The sequence below is a fragment of the Hemitrygon akajei genome, chromosome 7 (genome assembly GCF_048418815.1).
Source record: "Hemitrygon akajei chromosome 7, sHemAka1.3, whole genome shotgun sequence".
Taxonomy (NCBI): domain Eukaryota; kingdom Metazoa; phylum Chordata; class Chondrichthyes; order Myliobatiformes; family Dasyatidae; genus Hemitrygon; species Hemitrygon akajei.
The window spans coordinates 151,265,136-151,284,658 of record NC_133130.1 but is presented as its reverse complement, the minus strand read 5'-3'; positions in this window follow the sequence as shown (position 1 = coordinate 151,284,658).

The following is a 19,523-nucleotide window of genomic DNA, read 5'->3' as shown; positions in this document are numbered from 1 at the left end:
ATCTTTCCTTGTAACTTAGGTGCTGAAACCCAGGTAACATTCTGGTAAATCTTCTCTGTACTCTCTCTATTTTGTTGACATCCTTCCTATAATTCAGTGACCAGAACTGCACACAATACTCCAAATTTGGCCTCACCAATGCCTTGTACAATTTTAACATTACATCCCAACTCCTATACTCAATGCTCTGATTTATAAAGGCCAGCATACCAAAAGCTTTCTTCACCACCCTATCCACATGAGATTCCACCTTCAAGGAACTATGCACCATTATTTCTAGATCACTCTGTTCTACTGCATTCTTCAATGCCCTACCATTTACCATGTATGTCCTATTTGGATTATTCCTACCAAAATGTAGCACCTCACACTTATCAGCGTTAAACTCCATCTGCCAAAACCACAGCTGTAGTGAGAATTAGACCTCAAGCCTCAGGCTTACCTGCTGCTGCAGACCAGGTGAGAGATGTAGAAGTGCGACAGCATAGTTGAGCTTGGCTGGGGCCTGGCCTCACTCATCAGTGCTGCCATCCCGTGTTCGAGTGGTGCAATGACAAGTTGGATTGCGTGCGACTGTACACAACTGAAACACTGTACCTTTGATTGCTGAGCATTGTTGCTCAGGGTCTGGGACTATATCTGTTTTTTTTTTGAGTTAATATGCTTCTTTATATTTTGAACTATGTTACTTGCATCTTGGCCCCAAAGGAACACTGTCTCATTCAGCTGTATCTATGTATGGTCTGAATGATAATGATTGGATTTTGATTTGTTTTTGATTTTTGATTTTATTGAAAAAACAAATGAATCATGCAAACAATAAAATTAAGCAAATAGCATTCAGGACTGAAGTTTTACGAAAGATGCAAAGCCAGATTTTTTTAAAATTTCAGACTTTTAGCATTAGTGTTTTTTTGCTGTTTTTTAAAATTTTGTCACATATAGATAGTTCACTACACCACAGACACAAGCCCTTTGGTCCATGGATATTGTGCAAGCAACACTCACAAAATGCTGCTGCATTCCACCAGCATTTTGTGCGTGTTGCTTGAATTTCCAGCATCTGCAGATTTCCTCGATATTCTGCCAGTCTGATTTTCTGCCTAGTCCCAACTACCTGCACGTGTAACGTATCCCTCCATAACTCTCCCATCCGTGTTCCTATCTCTACTTCTCTCAAATGTTACAACTGCATTTGCATCTACCACGTCCACTGACAGCTCATTCCCCCCACCCTTGAGTGAAGAAGTTCCCTTTGCACTTTCCTCAGCAAGGGCAGTCTGCAGAGTAGAATGAGGACTCATTACTGCTTGTTTCATCCTTTCTCAGTACGAACCAGCTGTCTGAGATTGGAACATGAGATTCCAGACACAAAAAAACATGTAGATGATGGAAATCCAACAGTACACACACAAAATTCTGGATTAACTCAGCAGGTCAGGCAGCAATTATAGAAAAGAGCTAACTGTCGATGTTTTGGGCCGAGACCTTCCTTTGGTTGATTAATAAATATTCATGTTAGAATTCAATCTCTAGGCAACCAACGAAGCTCTTGGCTTCAAGGTCGTTTGAATGAAGATAAAGAACTGAAGGATCTAAAAGCTTCTGAATAGCTCCATTAGACCTGGTGCACAGACTCCAAAGGCACTGCCTAACAAAACAAGTACTAGGAGATTCAAAAGATGTTTAGAGAGCTCATTGTCACAGAAGAGACTCCAACTGGCTTGTCAGCAAGCCATTCAGAGGACACATTTAAAAGTTTAAAAAAGAACTGCAGAGGCTGGGATTCTGATATAAAACAAAAAAAGTGGAAAAGATCAGCATTTATGGAAAGAAACAATCAATATTTCAGGTCTAAACCCTTTGTTAGAGGTGAAAAAGTTAGAGATACAGGTTAGTTTCAAGTATGAGAGATGGGAGGGTAGAAGGGTGTGTAAAAAAGAATGTCTGTGATTGGACAAGTTGAAGGTGCTAAATGGGGGGGGGAGTTAATATTATATAAATCTCCCTGGACTGTGTACCCAGTATTTAATGGTAAAGTTGTGGGATCTGCACAACAGGCCATACATACATGAATGAGATACATGAAAAACTGTGGTAACATGATATGTATAAAAATAAGAATATGACAAATATTTGGGAAAGAAAGCATCAGTGGAAAGAAACATGGTTAACATTTCTGATGAGGAATAGGTTTGCCCTGTTTCGGAAAAGAAAAGATTCAATAAACATGTATTTGCAGCTCTAACCACTGTGCCAATTGTATAATTGGGATTTGTTGTCTTACCTTCTGATTTCCAGACACAAGCTGAAAAAAAAACAACAAAGCTTCTTTTAATTTGTGTCAACGATAGCAGCAATTGGAAAACGAAATATACAATTGGAAGTCAATCAACTTCTGATTCCTACCACAGATCAAATATAGAAGGACACAACTGCATTTGCAGAGTTCCCTGAAGAACAAGCAGTGATTTACCCAAGGGAGTTATTGTATGACTTTTAAAAGCTTCAACTGCGCAGAATCCAAGAGAATGAATATTTGATAACTACCTCGAAAGTGTTTCCATTCACTCATCTTGGTTATGGGAAGATAATTGCAAGACCATTAGCAAGATTCACTGATTGTTTTGTGAGTTGGAAAGACAGCAAATTGCTTTACAGTCTTAAAAGCTAATGCAACTCAACAAGAGCATTAAACTTGTGCACAAAGTGACCCTATTGAATGAAAGAGCTCTTTATACCATAGCAATCAGTGACATCAGTTATACTCAGAATTTCAAATAGCCAATTTGAAATTAAATAGATATTGTCTTAATCTTAATTTTATTTTAAAAACACATACTCAAGACAGTGGAGTAAACATTGGTGAAGCTTGAATAAATACAGAGAAAGTGAATTGCCTCTTGATGCTTACCTGAGTTGGTAACAATTGAAGAAAACAGGGAAAAAAAAATCTGGGTTTAAGTCTCAAGGCATAATTTAAGAACATAACTTCAGCTGAGAGCTCAAGTCCATATTACAAAACACTATCATAGAAAGTTGTGCTGCAGCATTAAGCAAAGATACTGCACGGTTGGAGAAGGAAATTGTCCCAGTGTCCTACATGATATTCCTTGTAAGGTACATCAGTGTCAGTTGGGAAAATCCTGGAGATTTAGACATTCAACACAGTTGACCATGCAATGTCAGAATAAACAACAATGAATTAAATTATTACCTCTGATGTTATTGGATTTACCTTCTAAACTTTGGGTATGAGAGTTGGCAATTTTAATTTGCAGGTTCAGAACATTACTACATAGACAGTACCTTGAAAAATTAAGTTATCCATGAGCTAAAAGAGGCAACTAATCTCCTTATCACTTCTCTGGGCTCTCCACAGAGGACCTGTGGTAAGAAGAAAGAGAATTAGTGATGTTTATGTTGCAACTGCTTTAAGATTGCTGAATATGTTGACAAAATGGCTGACTCAAGTTTAGTTTTAGGCTCTGTTATGTAGATAGGCCCGTCTGACATGATTTACTGGAACTCATGTGGCAGCTTTCAGTAAATTGCATTTCAGGTGTCTTGCCTCATATGAAGTTGTTATTCATTTGTAGAGATAAAAGTGACCCTGAAAAGTATAATAGTAAGGTTGTCTCAAGAAATTTTTGGTGCCGCTCCATGGGCTAGATCATGATCAGTACATGCCAACGTTGATGACCCTTCATGTTTCATCGAAGTGTTGGGGCTCCCTGGTGACTAATGGCTAAGTGGTTAGGAATATACAAGCAGTGCTGCTAATTGTTAATTGCTGTTAAGTATTACTGAGAATAACATGCAGCCTTGAGCTTGATGTTCTTTTAGTTGAATTAGATGAGATTTGCAGCTGTAGTTAAAAGTTGAATTAAAACTGTAGTTAAAATTTCAACAAAATTACTTGATTTACAAGATTTCTTTGTTCTTTTAGATAATTTACCTTAATCAAACATCTTGTGGAGTTGTTTCTTTCATTGCTGGCTTGATTGCTTGAAAGGAATCAAAGAAAGCCCGAGTTCTCTGTTTTGAGACACTCCCCTACAATTTCAAAGTGCAAGGCAAGACTACCAGTCAGCATCTATTACTTATAAGTGTTCATTGCAGATGTTCATTTGCACAGGTCACTCTTTAAATCAAATTTGACAATTCCAGCCAAAATCCTGCTGCTAATAATAGACCAGACTTAAGAGAGCACAGGTAAATAAGCTATTACCATTAACTGAAAAGATTGTGTCAAAACAATAACAAATTTAGAACTTTTTGAAATTTCAAATTATCCAGCATATTTTATCCAATGTGTTTACACTGACCCCTTGAACCCTCTATGTTACTACATGCTTTCCATTACAAATTCTACCATTTCAAGTAAAAGATCCCCAATTCCTTGTTGAAGTTATTATTGGATCTGCTTCCACTATATTCCATTTTACTCATTTCCTTTTTTTCATGCTTAATTCCTTAAAACTGGATATCAACCTTCCAATCACTGTAACAACTTCTCTCCATGTGTTTCATAAAAGCTCTACATAATATTGAATAATACTAATAAACCCTCTGTCAAATTCCAATAAAATGATGTGATTATATAATAATGTACAAATTCATAACAACTAATGAATTATTTTTGGAGTTCAATAGCAGGTATTATCCAGATATAGAGAGTCTGTAGAAAGAATGTGATAATCTGTTTACACCAAGTACAAATATTGGCAAAATTTGATGAGAGCGTCTTCAAATAGAACTACATAACAGGCAGAGAAGGAACTTAGATTTATATTGTTTAGTACTGCATTCAGTCAGTCAAGATTATGAAGGTTCCAATTTTCAGACCCTGGAGACAAACTTCTCAATTTTAAATCTTCGTCTGGCAGAATTGGCCCTTACTCTCAACTATTTTTCCTTTGGCTTCTCCTACATTTCCCAGACTCAGGGGGTAGCTATGGGAACCCACACGGGTCCCAGCTATTCCTGCCTTTTCGTTGTCTACATAGAACAGTCCATGTTCCAAGTTTCCCAGTAACACACCCCGACTCTTCCTCTGCTACATTGATGACTGCATTCATGCTGCTTCATGCACCCATGCTGAGCTCATCAACTTTTATGACTTTGCCTCCAACTTTCAGGAGACTTTAAATTCACTTGGTCCACCTCTGACGCCTCCCTCTCTTTTCTCAATCTCTCTGTCACCAGTTCTGGAGATAAACGGTCAAAGGTCAACTTTTATAAACCTACCGATTCCCACAGTTATCTCAACCATACTATCTCTTCCCTCCCAGTCTCCTATAAAAATGCTATTCATTTTTCTCAGTTCCTTTGTCTCTGCTGTATCAGTTTCAAGGATGCGGTGTTCCTTTCCAGGACATCAGAGATGTTCTCCTTCTTCAATGAACAAGGTTTCCCATCCTCCATCATTGACAGTGCCCTCACCCACGTCCCCTCTGTTTCCTGAACATCCGCGTTCACCCCATCTTCCCACCACTTTAACAGTGATAGAGATTCTCTTGTCCTTATTTACCACCCTATGAGCCTCCATATCCAACACATTCTCCACCATCTTTCACCACCTCCAAAGAGATCCTACCAACACCAAATATATCTTTACTTTCCCCAGCCCATCTTTCTACTGTGATTGCTCCCTCCGTGATCCCCTTGTCCATTCATCCCTCTGCACTAGTCTCCCTCACGTACTTAACCCTGCAAGCAGCCATAGTGCTACAACTGCCAAACCACCTCCTCGCTCATGTCCATTCAGGTCCCCAAACAGTCCTTCCAGGTGAAGTAATACTTCACCTGAGAATCCTCAGGGGTTGTCTATCGTGCTCAGTGCTCCTGATGCGACCTGATGCATCGTAAATAGGGCGACCACTTCATCGAGCACTTTCACTCATTCCAGCAAAGCAAAACTTGCTGGCGGCCAAACATTACGATTTCCATTCTGATGTGTCGGTCCATGGCTTCCTCTTGTGCTACGATGAGGTGTTCAGGGTGGAGGAGCAACAGCTTAGATTCAGTCTACGTAGTCTCCAACCTTTTGCCATGAATACCGATTTCTTCTGAGGAAATATATTATCCCTCCCCCTACCCTTTTCTTCTATTCCCCACTCTTCTCACCAACCTATCACCTCCCACTGGGTTCCCTCTTCCTTCTCTTTCTCCAAGACCACTCTGCTCTCCTATCAGATTGTTTCTTACCCACTTAGCTTTATCTATTACCTGCTAGCTATTTACAGTCTTCCCTCTCACTTTTTTATTCTGGCATGTTCCCCCTACCTTTCCAATGCTGAAGAAAGTTCTTGGCGTGAAATGTTGAATTCTTATTCATTTCTATTGATAAGTCTGACCTGCTGAGTTTATCCAACATTTTATATGTTATTTGGATTTCCAGCCTCTACAGAATTTCTCATGTTTCAACTTTAAACTGGCTGCCACTTGTTTAACAGCACAGTTTTGCTTATTTGTGTACAAATATATTAGTGTTCTGAGCTCAGTAACATATTGCATTTATGCTGTGTTGCCACAGTTTAGCAACACTAAGCCCACTTCACCACTTTGCACTACAATGGACTTTTCTTGTTCTAGTTATGTTTTACTTGTAAAATTGTGTATAATTTATGTTCAATTTGCTTTACTTGTGAATGCTGCTTACATGTGCCTGTGGTGCTGCTGCAAGTAGTCTTTCATTGTACCAATGCATAGATGTACTTGTGTGTGTGACAATGACCTCAACTTTGATTTCATTAAGGACTGTGTATGTTCATAATCTCTCTCTACTTCATTAGCTGAAGACCTCTTTGAGACATCTCAAACTTGTGAGAGGCACAAATAAGCTTTATGGAAAATACAGCTATGCTTATGCCACTAATTACAGTTCACTTGTCTAATTTAAGATATTGATATTTTTATTGACTGTACGATATAATCACATGAACTAAAATTCCTGAATGGATGCCCACAGTTAGTAGAAGTAGAAATCCTACAATTGTTCAACCAATCAGGCAGCATCCATGAAGGCACAAATTCTAATGTTTCTGCTCAATGGTCTTTCATCAGAAATGAGAAAAGTTAGAGATAAAAACAGGACTACAGATGCAAATGTAGTTTTGGAGGAGAAGGACAGGGAAGAGAGACCAAAACAGAACATCTGTAAATAGGGAATTTTAAATAAGGATTTGGATAGTGATAACAATGAAAGGGATAAAAAAAAATCAGTCCCAAAAGAGATATACATGGGGGAATTGGAATAATGATATAAAATTACCAGAAGAAAGCAATGGAAATGCTCATTATAAATTCTGAGTGAGGAGTCAAGGATCAGGGGTCAATTTTATTTGCCATATACATGCATCAGGAATTTGCTGTGGTGTGTTGACATGACATGCACCAAAAAAAAATCAGCAATTATATCAAATATTGAAATATATGAAATAAGTTAGAGGTTAAAGTACAGATATGAAATGTGGATATGGAATGCATACATGGAAGAAAATGTGCATACATACACAAATACCAGCATGAGGGGAAGAAACTTTGAAGATGACATGAAGGTTTTGTTTTAATAGCTCTATAGTATTTTCCGGAAACGAGCTTTGGAAAAGGCTATTTGCAGGGTGAGAAGTGATTCTTCCTTCCGCTTCTTTGTTCTGGACACATACAAGTCCTGCTGAGATGGCAGACTGAGCCAATGGCTTATTTTTTCTGCTGACCTGGCAGTTTTTGTATATTGTCAGAGGATGCTGCACTAAACCAGACATGAATGGGTGATGTGAGGATGCTCTCTGTGACGGCAGTGTAGAATTGCAGCAATATGTTCCAAGGAAGATGAAATTTCACCAAATTCCACAAGAAGCACATACTCTGGTGAGCCATTATGTTAATGAATGAGATAGGGTTCATGCTCCCACATGAGGTCCTGTGAGATAATGATGCCCAGGAACATGCATGTTAAAATGGTGCTAATTGTAGAGTTGTTGATGATGAGTGGGTGGAGAGGAGACACATTTCTCCTGAAGTTGGTATGCATCACTATGGCAGTGTACTGTAGTAACCTATCACTCCTTAGGTAAAGATCTTAACCTACACACCTCCTTTAAATGTCACCCATCTCACCTTAAAGCTGTATCCTCTAGCATTTGAAGGTGAAGTATGGAGTTTCACTGGACTGGGAGGCAATTAAACTGCTTCACGACTGGGAGCTCAGGGCCATATATGCGGGTTACCATTTTCCAATGCCTCTCATTTGTTCCACCTCAAGAAAATAAGAGAGGCCAAAAGAAACAATAAAGAGGCAGACAGAGGCATAGCCGAACTCAAGAGTAATCAAGAGCTATTGAAGACAATGCAACTGAATTTTAGACTGAAGTTTAGCTGAAAGGGGGCTTCCCATTTCATGCTACTGCTCAAGACAAATCTAAATACCCCCAAACCATTTTCTTGACTGACCATATATTTTGTGTCCTGATGCATGGTGGTGATAGAACTAGGTTCCATTTTGTGAGCCTGTGCTCAGCATGCATTAGGTTGACCACACTGAGTTGAAGTGAAAAGTTCCCACCATTCCATTCATCAAAAATCTTTCAGCCATTTCAGGTTAACATCCACTTGATGTCAGGCTTTCTGCATTCTACTGGGACTACTTGAAGCTCAACTGTATAACTTTTAGTGGAAGCAAATGGCAACAAAGTGTGTATTTATATGGCTCCATTTCAGTGTGGTTCAAGGTGGGCTTGTCTTATTCACAGACACTGCGCTTGAAGTGTATATGCAAATCCACCTGAAATTGAAACGATGCAATGCAAGACTATCTCAAGGATAGATTTCAATTCTGCTTAGAAGTCAGTTTGCAGATTAACACTGGAATGGATACTGACCTAGTAGGATAAATGCACTCTGCATTCACTGCACATGCCATCTTGCTTTTTGAGTAACTACATATCATTAGATACCATGGAGGTGCTTCAAACTCAAAGACTCTTGTCCTGCTGACCATCGACCTGAACAACACACAAATACATCCTGCTTGCATTAAAGCACAGCTGTCTCTGTGTGAATTCAGTAGCAGATTATCATACATTAGAACAAAGGGATTAAGTAATTTGTCAGTAAATTAGGACAGCTCATAAGTTAACATATTCATGTTGTAACTTAGTAGGAGTAAATCAGACCTCAACTAGTTTGATGGAATTTTGCATTTGCTCATTTAGTACAAGCTAGTTTTGAATGGTTGACATGTTTAATCCTTGTGCAGGTAATCCATGTTTATGTAAATGCATAAAATGAGATATAATTTGCTAAGTGAAATGAGTGGCAAATGGCCAGATTCAGATACAGAATAGAAATATGATTAATGTGATATTGGTTTGAAATCACAGGTTCAATGTTGCTTTCACATTTATGAAACATGGACCCAAATGGCTCCTGAAGGCCCCAATAATAAATTTATCTGATTAAAATGATGAGGAATGTGGATGAGGAAGTGGAAGGATAGGCAGGTAAATTTGCTGATGACACAAAGGTTGGGGGTGTTGTGGATAGTGTGGAGGGCTGTCAGAGGTTACAGCGGGACATTGATAGGATGCAAAACTGGACTGGGAAGTGGCAGATGGAGTTCAATGCAGATAAGGGTGAAGTAGTTCATTTTGGTAGGTCAAATATGATGATAATTATAGTATTAATGGTAAGACTCTTGGCAGTGTGGAGAATCAGAGGGCTCTTGGGGTTTGACTCCATAGGACTCTCAAAGCTGCAGCACAGGTTGACTCTATGGTTAAGAAAGCATTGGCCTTCATCAATCGTGGGATTGAGTTTCGGAGCCGAGAGGTAATGTTGCAGCTATATAGGATCCCGGTCAGACCCCACTTGGAGTACTGTGCTCAGTTCTGGTTGCCTCACTACAGGAAGGATGTGGAAACCATAGAAAGGGTGAGATTTACAAGGATGTTGCCTGGATTGGGGAGCATGCCTTATGAGAATAGGTTGAGTGAACTCAGCCTTTTTTCTATGGAATGACAGAGAATGAGAGGTGACCGAATATAAGATGATAAGAGGCATTGATAGTGTGGATAGTCACAGGCTTTTTCCCAGGGATGGTATGGCAAGCACGAGAGGGCACAGTTTTAAGGTGCTTGGAAGTAGGTACAGAGGAGATGTCGGGGTGAGTTTCTTACGCAGAGAGTGGTGAGTGTGTGGAATGGGCTGCCAGTGGTGGTGGTGGAGGTGGATATGATAGGATCTTTTAAGAGACTCCTGGACAGGTATATGGAGCTCTATGGGTAACCCTGGGTAATTTCTAAGGTAGGGGCATGTTTGGCATAGCTTTGTGGGCTGAATGGCCTGCATTGTGCTGTAGGTTTTCTGTGTTTCTATGTTTCTAAAATATAAAGAAGATGAAATGTTACAACCTTTTTACAGCCTCTAGTAAAGTATGTTAATCTCAAAATTATGCTCAAAATCAAGGCCTGAAATTACTGAAGATGGTGAAGGACACTAGAACCTGGCACTCATCTGGTGTAGAAACTTTGCCATAAATGGTCCCACATCGGGCTATGAAAGGAGGAGGGTTGGGCATGGCAGCCCCATCCCCTAAAAACCCAGAAATGCCAACAGGGGCTCTAATGACCTTATCCTTGGGAGAGGAAGGATCCTGGATGGGCTACGTCTGGGGACAACTTGAAGGGCTGGCCCAGGACAGTGGACTCTGGTTAGCTGCTGTCGGCAGACTAAGCTCCAGCTGAAGTGATGGGCTTAACTAGCAAACCATCTGGTGTTGAGCTCACAGGGCAGATTATTTCTGCTCTATCCATAAAATCAACTGGAAATTACTCAAAACCTGAATTTTCAAAGCCTCTACATCTTTCTCTGATGGGGTGATATATAAGTTCCATGAGCACACAGTGACTAACTACATCACCCTAGAAGACATCCGCTAGAAAAGGTTATGCAAACATGATCAATCAGTGCATTCCAAGAGGAATTGGATAAACACTTGAGAGAGAATAATTCAATGGTCTAAGAGGTAAGTTAAAAGAGAGACAGGCAAGATTGCTTTGCGAGGAGCCAGTATTGACTCCATGGGGCAAATTACCTTTATTTTTCACTTCTGTCATCAGTCTGGTCAAATTTCAGATGAAAATCCTCATTATTACATCACCCCACCCCATTAATGTGTCTCACTGGAGAACAACGCAACTGTCAATAGTTTTGGAGAGTGGGGCTATTCAACTATCCAGTGTGGTGTAATATAGAATGAGAGAATTGCTATAAAAGGGGAGCATTTGGTTCATGGAATCAATGCTAGGCCTTTGAGACCAGTCTGACTGTCTCATTCCCATGATACTTCTCCATATTCTTTTAGGTTGCCTGTCTTTTTACCTATTGAAAGTACTCATTGATTCTGTTCCCTTAACCCTTTCAGACTATGAATTATAGACCCAGAAGACCATAAGACACAAGAGCAGAATAAAGCCTGTTAGCCCATCGGTCTGCTCCACCAGTCCATCATGGCTGATTTATTATCCCTCTCAACCACATTCTCCTGCCTTCTCCCTGTAGTTGTTGATGAATGACGTGACTAATGGAGAGTCTATCAACCTCCACTTTAAATATACCCGATGACTTGGGCTTCACAGACATCTGTAGCAATGAACTACACAGTTTCACAACCCTCTGGTGAAAGAAATTCCTCCTCATTTCTACTCTAAATGGATGTCCCTCTATTCCAAGGCTATGCCCTCTGGCACATACTCTAAACATCCACTCTTTCTAGGCCTTTCAATATTTGATAGGTGTCAATGAGATTTACGCCGCCTGCCCCCCCATTCATCTAAACTCCAGCAAATACAGACGAAGTGCTATCAATCCTCTTCATAGATCAACCCTTTTATTCCCGGAATCATCCTCATGAATCTTCTCTGGATCCTTTTCTGTGCCAGCACCTCTTTTCTGAGATAAGGGGCACAAAACCGCTCAGAATAATCCAAGCACAGCCTGACCAAACACTCAGCATTACATCCTTGCTTTTTATATTCCAGTCCTCTAAAAATTAATGCCAACATTGCATTTACCTTACTTACCACTGATTCAACCTGCAAGTTAACATTTAGGGAATCCTGCACAAGGACTCTCAAGTCCCTTTGCTCCTCTAAATATATTTTAAGTAATTTAGAAAATATTCTAAGCTTTTATTCCTTCTACCAAAGCATATGATCAAATACTTCCATACACCTTATTTCTTCTGCCAATTCTTTATCCCTTCTACAATCATCCTATTCTTACCCTCACTGGTGCATGGCACAGGGAGTAATCAAGAGATTAGTACTTTGGAGGTCCTGCATTTCAGATTTCTACTGAACTCCCTATAGTCTCTGTTCAGGATCTCCACCCTTTAACTAACTACGTTATTGATGCCAATCTGTTCTACGACTTCAGGCTGTTCACTCTTCCCCTTTAAAATGTTGTGAACCCGATCCAGGATGTCCCTGACCCTGGCACCTGGGAGGCAACATATCATCCAGGTTTCTCTTTAATGTCCACAGAACATCCTGTCTTCTTCTCTAACTGTGGAATTCCCAGTCACTATTGCAGTCATCTCTCCCCTCTTCTTCTCTGAGGCACAGAGCCAGAGACTCAGTAGATGTGGCTACTCATCTGGTGTGTCATCTCTTCAACAGTATCCAAGTAGTTTGCTTTCTATTAAGGGGAACAGCCACTGTTGTACCCTACACTGGCTGCCTGTTCCCTTTCCTTCTCCTGGCAGTCACCCAGGTACCCACCCCCTGCAACTTAAGGGTGCTACCTCCCTGTAGCTATTTTAATTCTCCTGTGTGAGCCAAAGGTCGTCCAGTTCCTTATTGTGGTCTCTAAGGAGCTGCAGTTCGATGCACTTCCTGTGTTATTTAACCAAAAATTTATATCCATTACCCCAACTCCTTGAATCATTCAGTAATGGTACTACTTCTCTCTATATTCTCTCTATATTCAATCTCTACTGTATTCTAAACTAATGGATGCTAAAACTCTGAGAATTGGAAATACTGTGCACTAGACTCGATTACAAAGTTATGCTTTGTTATCATTTTTTTTTCTCACTGACAGTACAATGCTCTTCAGTTTCCAACAATTACTCTGTTTTGTTGAACTGATATAGTGAATATTCCCATAAATATGTTCTGTTGAAAGTATTTCCAGCAGAAAATACAAATAAAGAACTATTTTATTTTGATTAAATAACTGACATTTAAGTGCAAATTAATTATGAATTAGAAAAATATTCAATACTGGTTCAGAAACTCATTTAAAAAAAACTAATAAGAACCTAGATTGTTGATTTTGACATAACAAAATACCTTTGCCACACAGAAATCATTAAAGTGAGAATGAACTAATATTTTAAAATCTCCCAATATTCGATGCTGTGAGGCTTGTTTAGAACATTAAATTAATGCCCATTTTGCATTTGTAATTGGTTAAACATCTTCCAGAAAAGTATTTCCATCAAAGTCTTTTGTCACTCCATGATGAGACTGTAGATCAACTGCTTAATTAGGTAGTGGACTGATATGACATGTTGAACCTTACCTAATGTTCTTCTTTTTCTAGTGAAATCCATTTCTAACCACAAGACAGGTAGATGTTCGATTTCTGTAAGAATGTGTTATCACAACTCCATTAATCCCAGTTTCTGGCAGAGAAGATCCAATGACATTACAAGATAGGAATCCCAGAAGGGATCCTTCATTTTCCTCTTTTCAGCCAAGAGACATTGTTATGTTTAGACTTTGCTGAGATCTATCTTATCCTAGTACATGCTTAAGCTAGGAATTTTACTTTTGTATGACCCAGGAGAGGTACTTCACTTTTAAACAGCTTTAGACTTTTATATGTTTCCCAAGTACAATAAGATGGACTCTCAACCTCACAATCTACCTCATTATTATCTTGCACCTTATTATCTATCTGCACTTTCTCTGGAGCTTTTTGCACTTTACTATGCAATCTATTATTGTTTCATTTTGTCCTATCTCTATTTCCTATGAAATGAATTGATCTGTATTAACAGTATGCAAGACTAGTTTTTCACTGAACCTTGGTACCTGTAACAATGATAAACCAATTCCAGTTACTTGGCTTGCACACTTTTCTTCTCGTTAATCCCAGTAATTGTGTCTTCAGATGAGCATTGCAACAACCTATGGTGGTTGAACAGTAAGGTGAAAGATCTTCCAGTAGTAGTTCTGGCTTATTACTCATGCAGCTCCCTTTGACATACCTGACCAGAACAGTAGTTTGCCTGGAAATTTGTCCCTGAATGCTAAAATAATAGTTAATATGCTACACACACAAAATGCTGGTGGAACGCAGCAGGCCAGGCAGCATCTATAGGGAGAAGCGCTGTCGACATTTCGGGCCGAGACCCTTCGTCAGGACTAACTGAAAGGAAAGATAGTAAGAGATTTGAAAGTAGTAGGGGGAGGGGAAAATGCGAAATAATAGGAGAAGACCGGAGGGGGTGGGGTAAAGCTGAGAACCAGAAAGGTGATTGGCAAAAGGGATACAGAGCTAGAGAAGGGAAAGGTTCATGGAACGGGAGGCCTAGGGAGAAAGAAAGGTGGAGGAGAGCACCAGAGGGAGATGGAGAACAGGCAGAGTGATGGGCAGAGAGAGAAAGAAAAAAAAGGGGAGGGGGAAAAAAAGCAAAATATATCAGGGATGGGGTAAGAAGGGGAGGAGGGACATTAACAGAAGTTAGAGAAGTGAGTGTTCATGCCAAAAGGTTGGAGGCTACCCAGCTGGTATATAAGGTGTTGTTCCTCCAACCTGAGTGTGGATTCATCTTGACAGTAGAGGAGGCCATGGATAGACATATCAGAATGGGAATAGGACGTGGAATTAAAATGTGTGGCCACTGGGAGATCCTACTTTCTCTGACAGACCGAGCGTAGGTGTTCAGCAAAATGGTCTCCCAGTCTGCATCGGGTCTCACCAATATATAATATACCACACCTGCCGACTCACAGGTGAAGTGTCGCCTCACCTGGAAGGACTGTCTGGGGCCCTGAATGGTGGTGAGGGAGGAAGTGTAAGGGCAGGTGTAGCACTTGTTCTGCTTGCAAGGATAAGTGCCAGGAGGGAAATCGGTGGGAAGGGATGGGGGGGGGGGGATGAATGGACAAGGGAGTCGCGTAGGGAGCAATCCCTGTGGAAAGCAGAAAGAGGGGGTAAGGGAAAAATGTGCTTGGTAGTGGGATCCCATTGGAGGTGGTGGAGTTAATATGCTGTTCTCCACCTTCAAAAAGCAGTCCCGTTGACTTTAAAGTAATGGATTTCATAAGGAGGGTAACATGGATTGATGCCTGTTTAGTGAATATTGTTTTGGAACACAGGACTCCATAAGTCAACTTCACTGAATGCAAAACTTTTAAAAGCAGCCGTTATCTTTAGGTTTATGATAATCCGATATTCAAATCTACTCAAGAACACTGAAGATCTCTTCGAATCATCAACATTCTGCAATTAGCTTATACTATTTTTTACAGTCATCTGTAAATTTATATTGTAAATTATGATTATATTATATCCACTGAGCCTTGAAAGTATATATTTCATATATCCTGATTTTTGTAGTGTGAGTAAACTTTATTTGAACTTATTTTGAAGAATCACAACTGCAGGTTTCTCATTTCCTTTTCTCATCTCTGTTCCCTGAGGATAATCATTGAGCTTGCAACACTGATTTAATTTACTCTATGGCTATACATGAAAGATGATTTGACATCTGTAGTTTAATGTATCATTCATAAGACTGCACAGTGACATAGTGGTTAGCACAATGCTTTACATTACAAGGGACCAGGTTCAATTCAAGCTACCGCCTGTAAGGAGTTTATATGTTCTCCCTGCGACCATGTGGATTTCCTCTGGGTGTTCTGGTTTCCTCCTACAGTCCAAAGAAATACCAGGTGGTAGGTTAATTGATCATTATAATTTGTCCAGTGATTAGGGTAGGATTAAATAGGGAGATTGCTGGGCAGCACGGCTCAAAGTGCCTATTCTATGATGTATCTCAGTAAATAAATACATAAATTCTACGATGTAATGGGTATAAAGGTGGAGATTTTACCCAAACATACCAAGGCCATGTCGGTGCTATTTTTCTGAGAGATATATTTGTTGCAAGGACATGGCTGGGGATGAACCCAGGTGCAGGACACAGGCGCTGAGGCAGAGTCATTAGGCGTTAGCACCACTGCGAATAGAGAGCCAATATCTTGGAGACTCTTTATACAGAGACAAGGTTCGCGTGGACAATCCAGGAGACAATGCAGAACTTAGAACTGACGGTCCTAAATACCGTAGATGTCGAATTATAAGCCGCTACTTTTTTCCCACATTTTGAACAGCTTTGAACACTGCGGCCTTTACTACGGTGCGGCTAATGCATGATTTTTTTCATGCCGCCAAAAACATTTTGCCTCGTAACAGTAGACCAATAAAATTGATGAGTAGTTCACAGAGGTCCAATGAAATTGTACGATAAATCAAGCGCACTTTCACAATTAAATTATTGTAAATCAGTCATTTGTACTCACCCTCATCAACATGGAAAACACTCGAAGAAAAGCATTGTGCTGCCTTTATGGCAGTTATTTAGTTTATAATATTTTCGCTTAGTAATTCATTTGTTAGTATTTTCTAGTTAAAGATAGAAGTACTACATCCCGGGATACTATGACGTCACATCCGGTTTCGCCGCGTCTTGTGGGAAATACCGGTTTGCGATAAACGGGAAGGTGGGGGCATTAGACCCGCGCGAAACGCTGCTTTTAAGTTAAAGGCGATCAATAACTTTTCCTGGTAGGCTGCAGTATATATTTTTTTACCAGTCGTTAGGAGATATTGGAATGTATACACAACGTAATTTGTGTGTTACTGATACGTATGTATATTTAAAAGTAGCCGTATTACAGGCACGGTTCGAAAAAAAGCATTTGCAATATGTATTTGTTTATGTTACCATATGGATTTAATTAAAAGTTAAAAAATCCTCACGTGTAATATCTTTCTGTGTAAATATCTCATATTACAACGTGGGACACCTGCGGCCTAAAATCCGGTGCGGCTTGTACAAGTACAAAATTGATTTTCTTTCTAAAATTAGAGCCAGCGGCTTTTAATCAGATGCGCTCTGTAGTGCGAAATCTACGGTAACCATGAAACAGGATTACTCATTCAAGAGTTGACCTCAAACTGGCAGTTGCTTGTTGTGATTCCAGGGTTTTTATCCTGCACTTACTGATGGGAAGCGGGTGTGCGTAATTTTCTGAATTGGGAACAATTGGAAATGAGGCAAGGGGGTTATGGCCCAATTAAAGAGGTAATGGGTAATTGCCAGACAGGACCATGACAATATTCACTTAGTTTGCTTTCCTTTGTCCTTATCCTTTGCTCTGAGAAGTTTTCCCATAACAAAAACCTCCAATATCAACTACAATAAAGAGCTACAATTAATTTTACAAGTTAAGTTGCTTGGAGATGAGAAGACTCAGATCCCACCATTGTAGACCGGACAATTTAAATTCACTCATATTGTACTTTGAATTATTGACAACTTTGGATCTTGGATGAACTTGGGAATCCCCAAGTTTCTGGCAGAGTTTGTTCTTTTATATCCAGCTAGGTTTGGTTGTTGGTTTACTGAAAGAACCTGTTTCTTTGTGGAGAATTGAGGAGATGCCTCTGGCAAGGAACTGGCTCAAGAAATCTAAAGCAGGTTGCACCTAGCATAGGTAGCAATTCTCTTCTGATTTTCACGGAGGAGCTGAGCAATGAGGATCTAGCATAAGTTTCATTTCATTAGTTCAACTTTATTTAAAAACTTTTTTAAGAAAGCAATTATGAACTAATTTAATAGTTCCTGAGTATTTCAGAATCTCATGAAAGCTCTGTATTACATTAAGGCAGAAGGCATATATCAACACAGATATTAGATCTAAAATATTAACAGTTTCATTTTTCAATGAGCTGCCTAACCTGCTCAGAATCTACAGTGCATACTGTATGGTTTCTATTCAGGATTTCTGATGACTGTAGATTTTATTTTTAATTTTCAGACCCCATTTGTCTACATTAGTAATGTACAGTGTTTTATTGTACATAATGCCCTCACCCTCATGTATCTTGGAATCATATAGAAGAGAGCTCTGATACAAGCTATGTATTAGCCCAAGACTACTCACATATTTACTGTGCTTTTGCCAAGGCAGAAAGACTTAGGGGCCTTTTTCTTTTCACTGTGGACTGACATCTAATGACATGTACTTAAAAGTATCCACCTGTAAACTCATTCCAATTATCCTCTATGAGCCATCTGCTGACATTGACAGTCACCCTGGGCTAGTTAACAGGGGATGAAATCATGGTTTTGCCCAGAGAATCATACACATTTTATATCTCATTTTAAAATGCAATATCCTCAAGCTATCCAGGTGGTTCTGCGGGGATCCATAATGGCAGCTTTGAGATGATTTGCTATTTTCAAAGCCCTAGTGGGCCTTAATTCAGAATTAATAACATTATAAATTAATTGAGGGAAAAGAACATTCTTTACAGTCGGTGCCATGGAGACAAAGGTGCTGTCTGCAACTGGTATATTAGCAAATACAAGGGAATAGAAAGATTATGAAATACTTTATCAAATGACACTAAACATTGCTGAGAATTTAATAGTTTGTATGGAGTAGCTTAGATACATCAAAGACTTTTGCAACTGATGACCCTTTTCAGTCTTTTTGCATCACCTTGCCACAAGCAGAGAACTGTGGGTTGCTTATTCAAGATAGTTAATTGTCATTCTTTAGTACATAAGAGTAAAGGAGACTGAAATAATTGTTACTCTGGATCTAATGCAGCATAAAAAAAACACAATAAGCATAAAGAGAACTATAAGTAAACAAAAAATACAATAAATATAAACATAAAAACAATCCTATAAAATATAATGCATAATTATCTGTTAGATAGACTGATTGTACCTGCAGTACATAAAGTGATATTAAGTGATGTAGGTTATTGCACTTGGGGAAATTAGAGGCTTTGGAGCCTAGTAGTAGTGACATGGATGCTGTGTAGCCTCTTCCCTGATGGAAGTGAGACAAACACTCCATAAGCAGGGCGGGTGGGGATCCTTCATGATATTGCTGGCCTTTCTCCAAAGACCTTTCGGTGTATATGTCCTCATTAGCAGGTAGACTGGTGATGTTGATGCATTGAGCAGCTGCCGCACTCCCCAGTCCACCACAGCACAGTTTCTGTACCAAACAGTGATGCAGCATGTTAGGATACTCTCTCATTTGTAGGAGGTAATTTAACAAAGCTTGTTCTTTCTCAAGTGCTATACATTTACAAACAATTGTTTTCCTTGCACGGAAACTGATCATCACATGCAAACAATGTGTTAAACACTCATGGGCTGATCTTTGAACATTTTATTTGGCTGGCTGGATGTGGATATT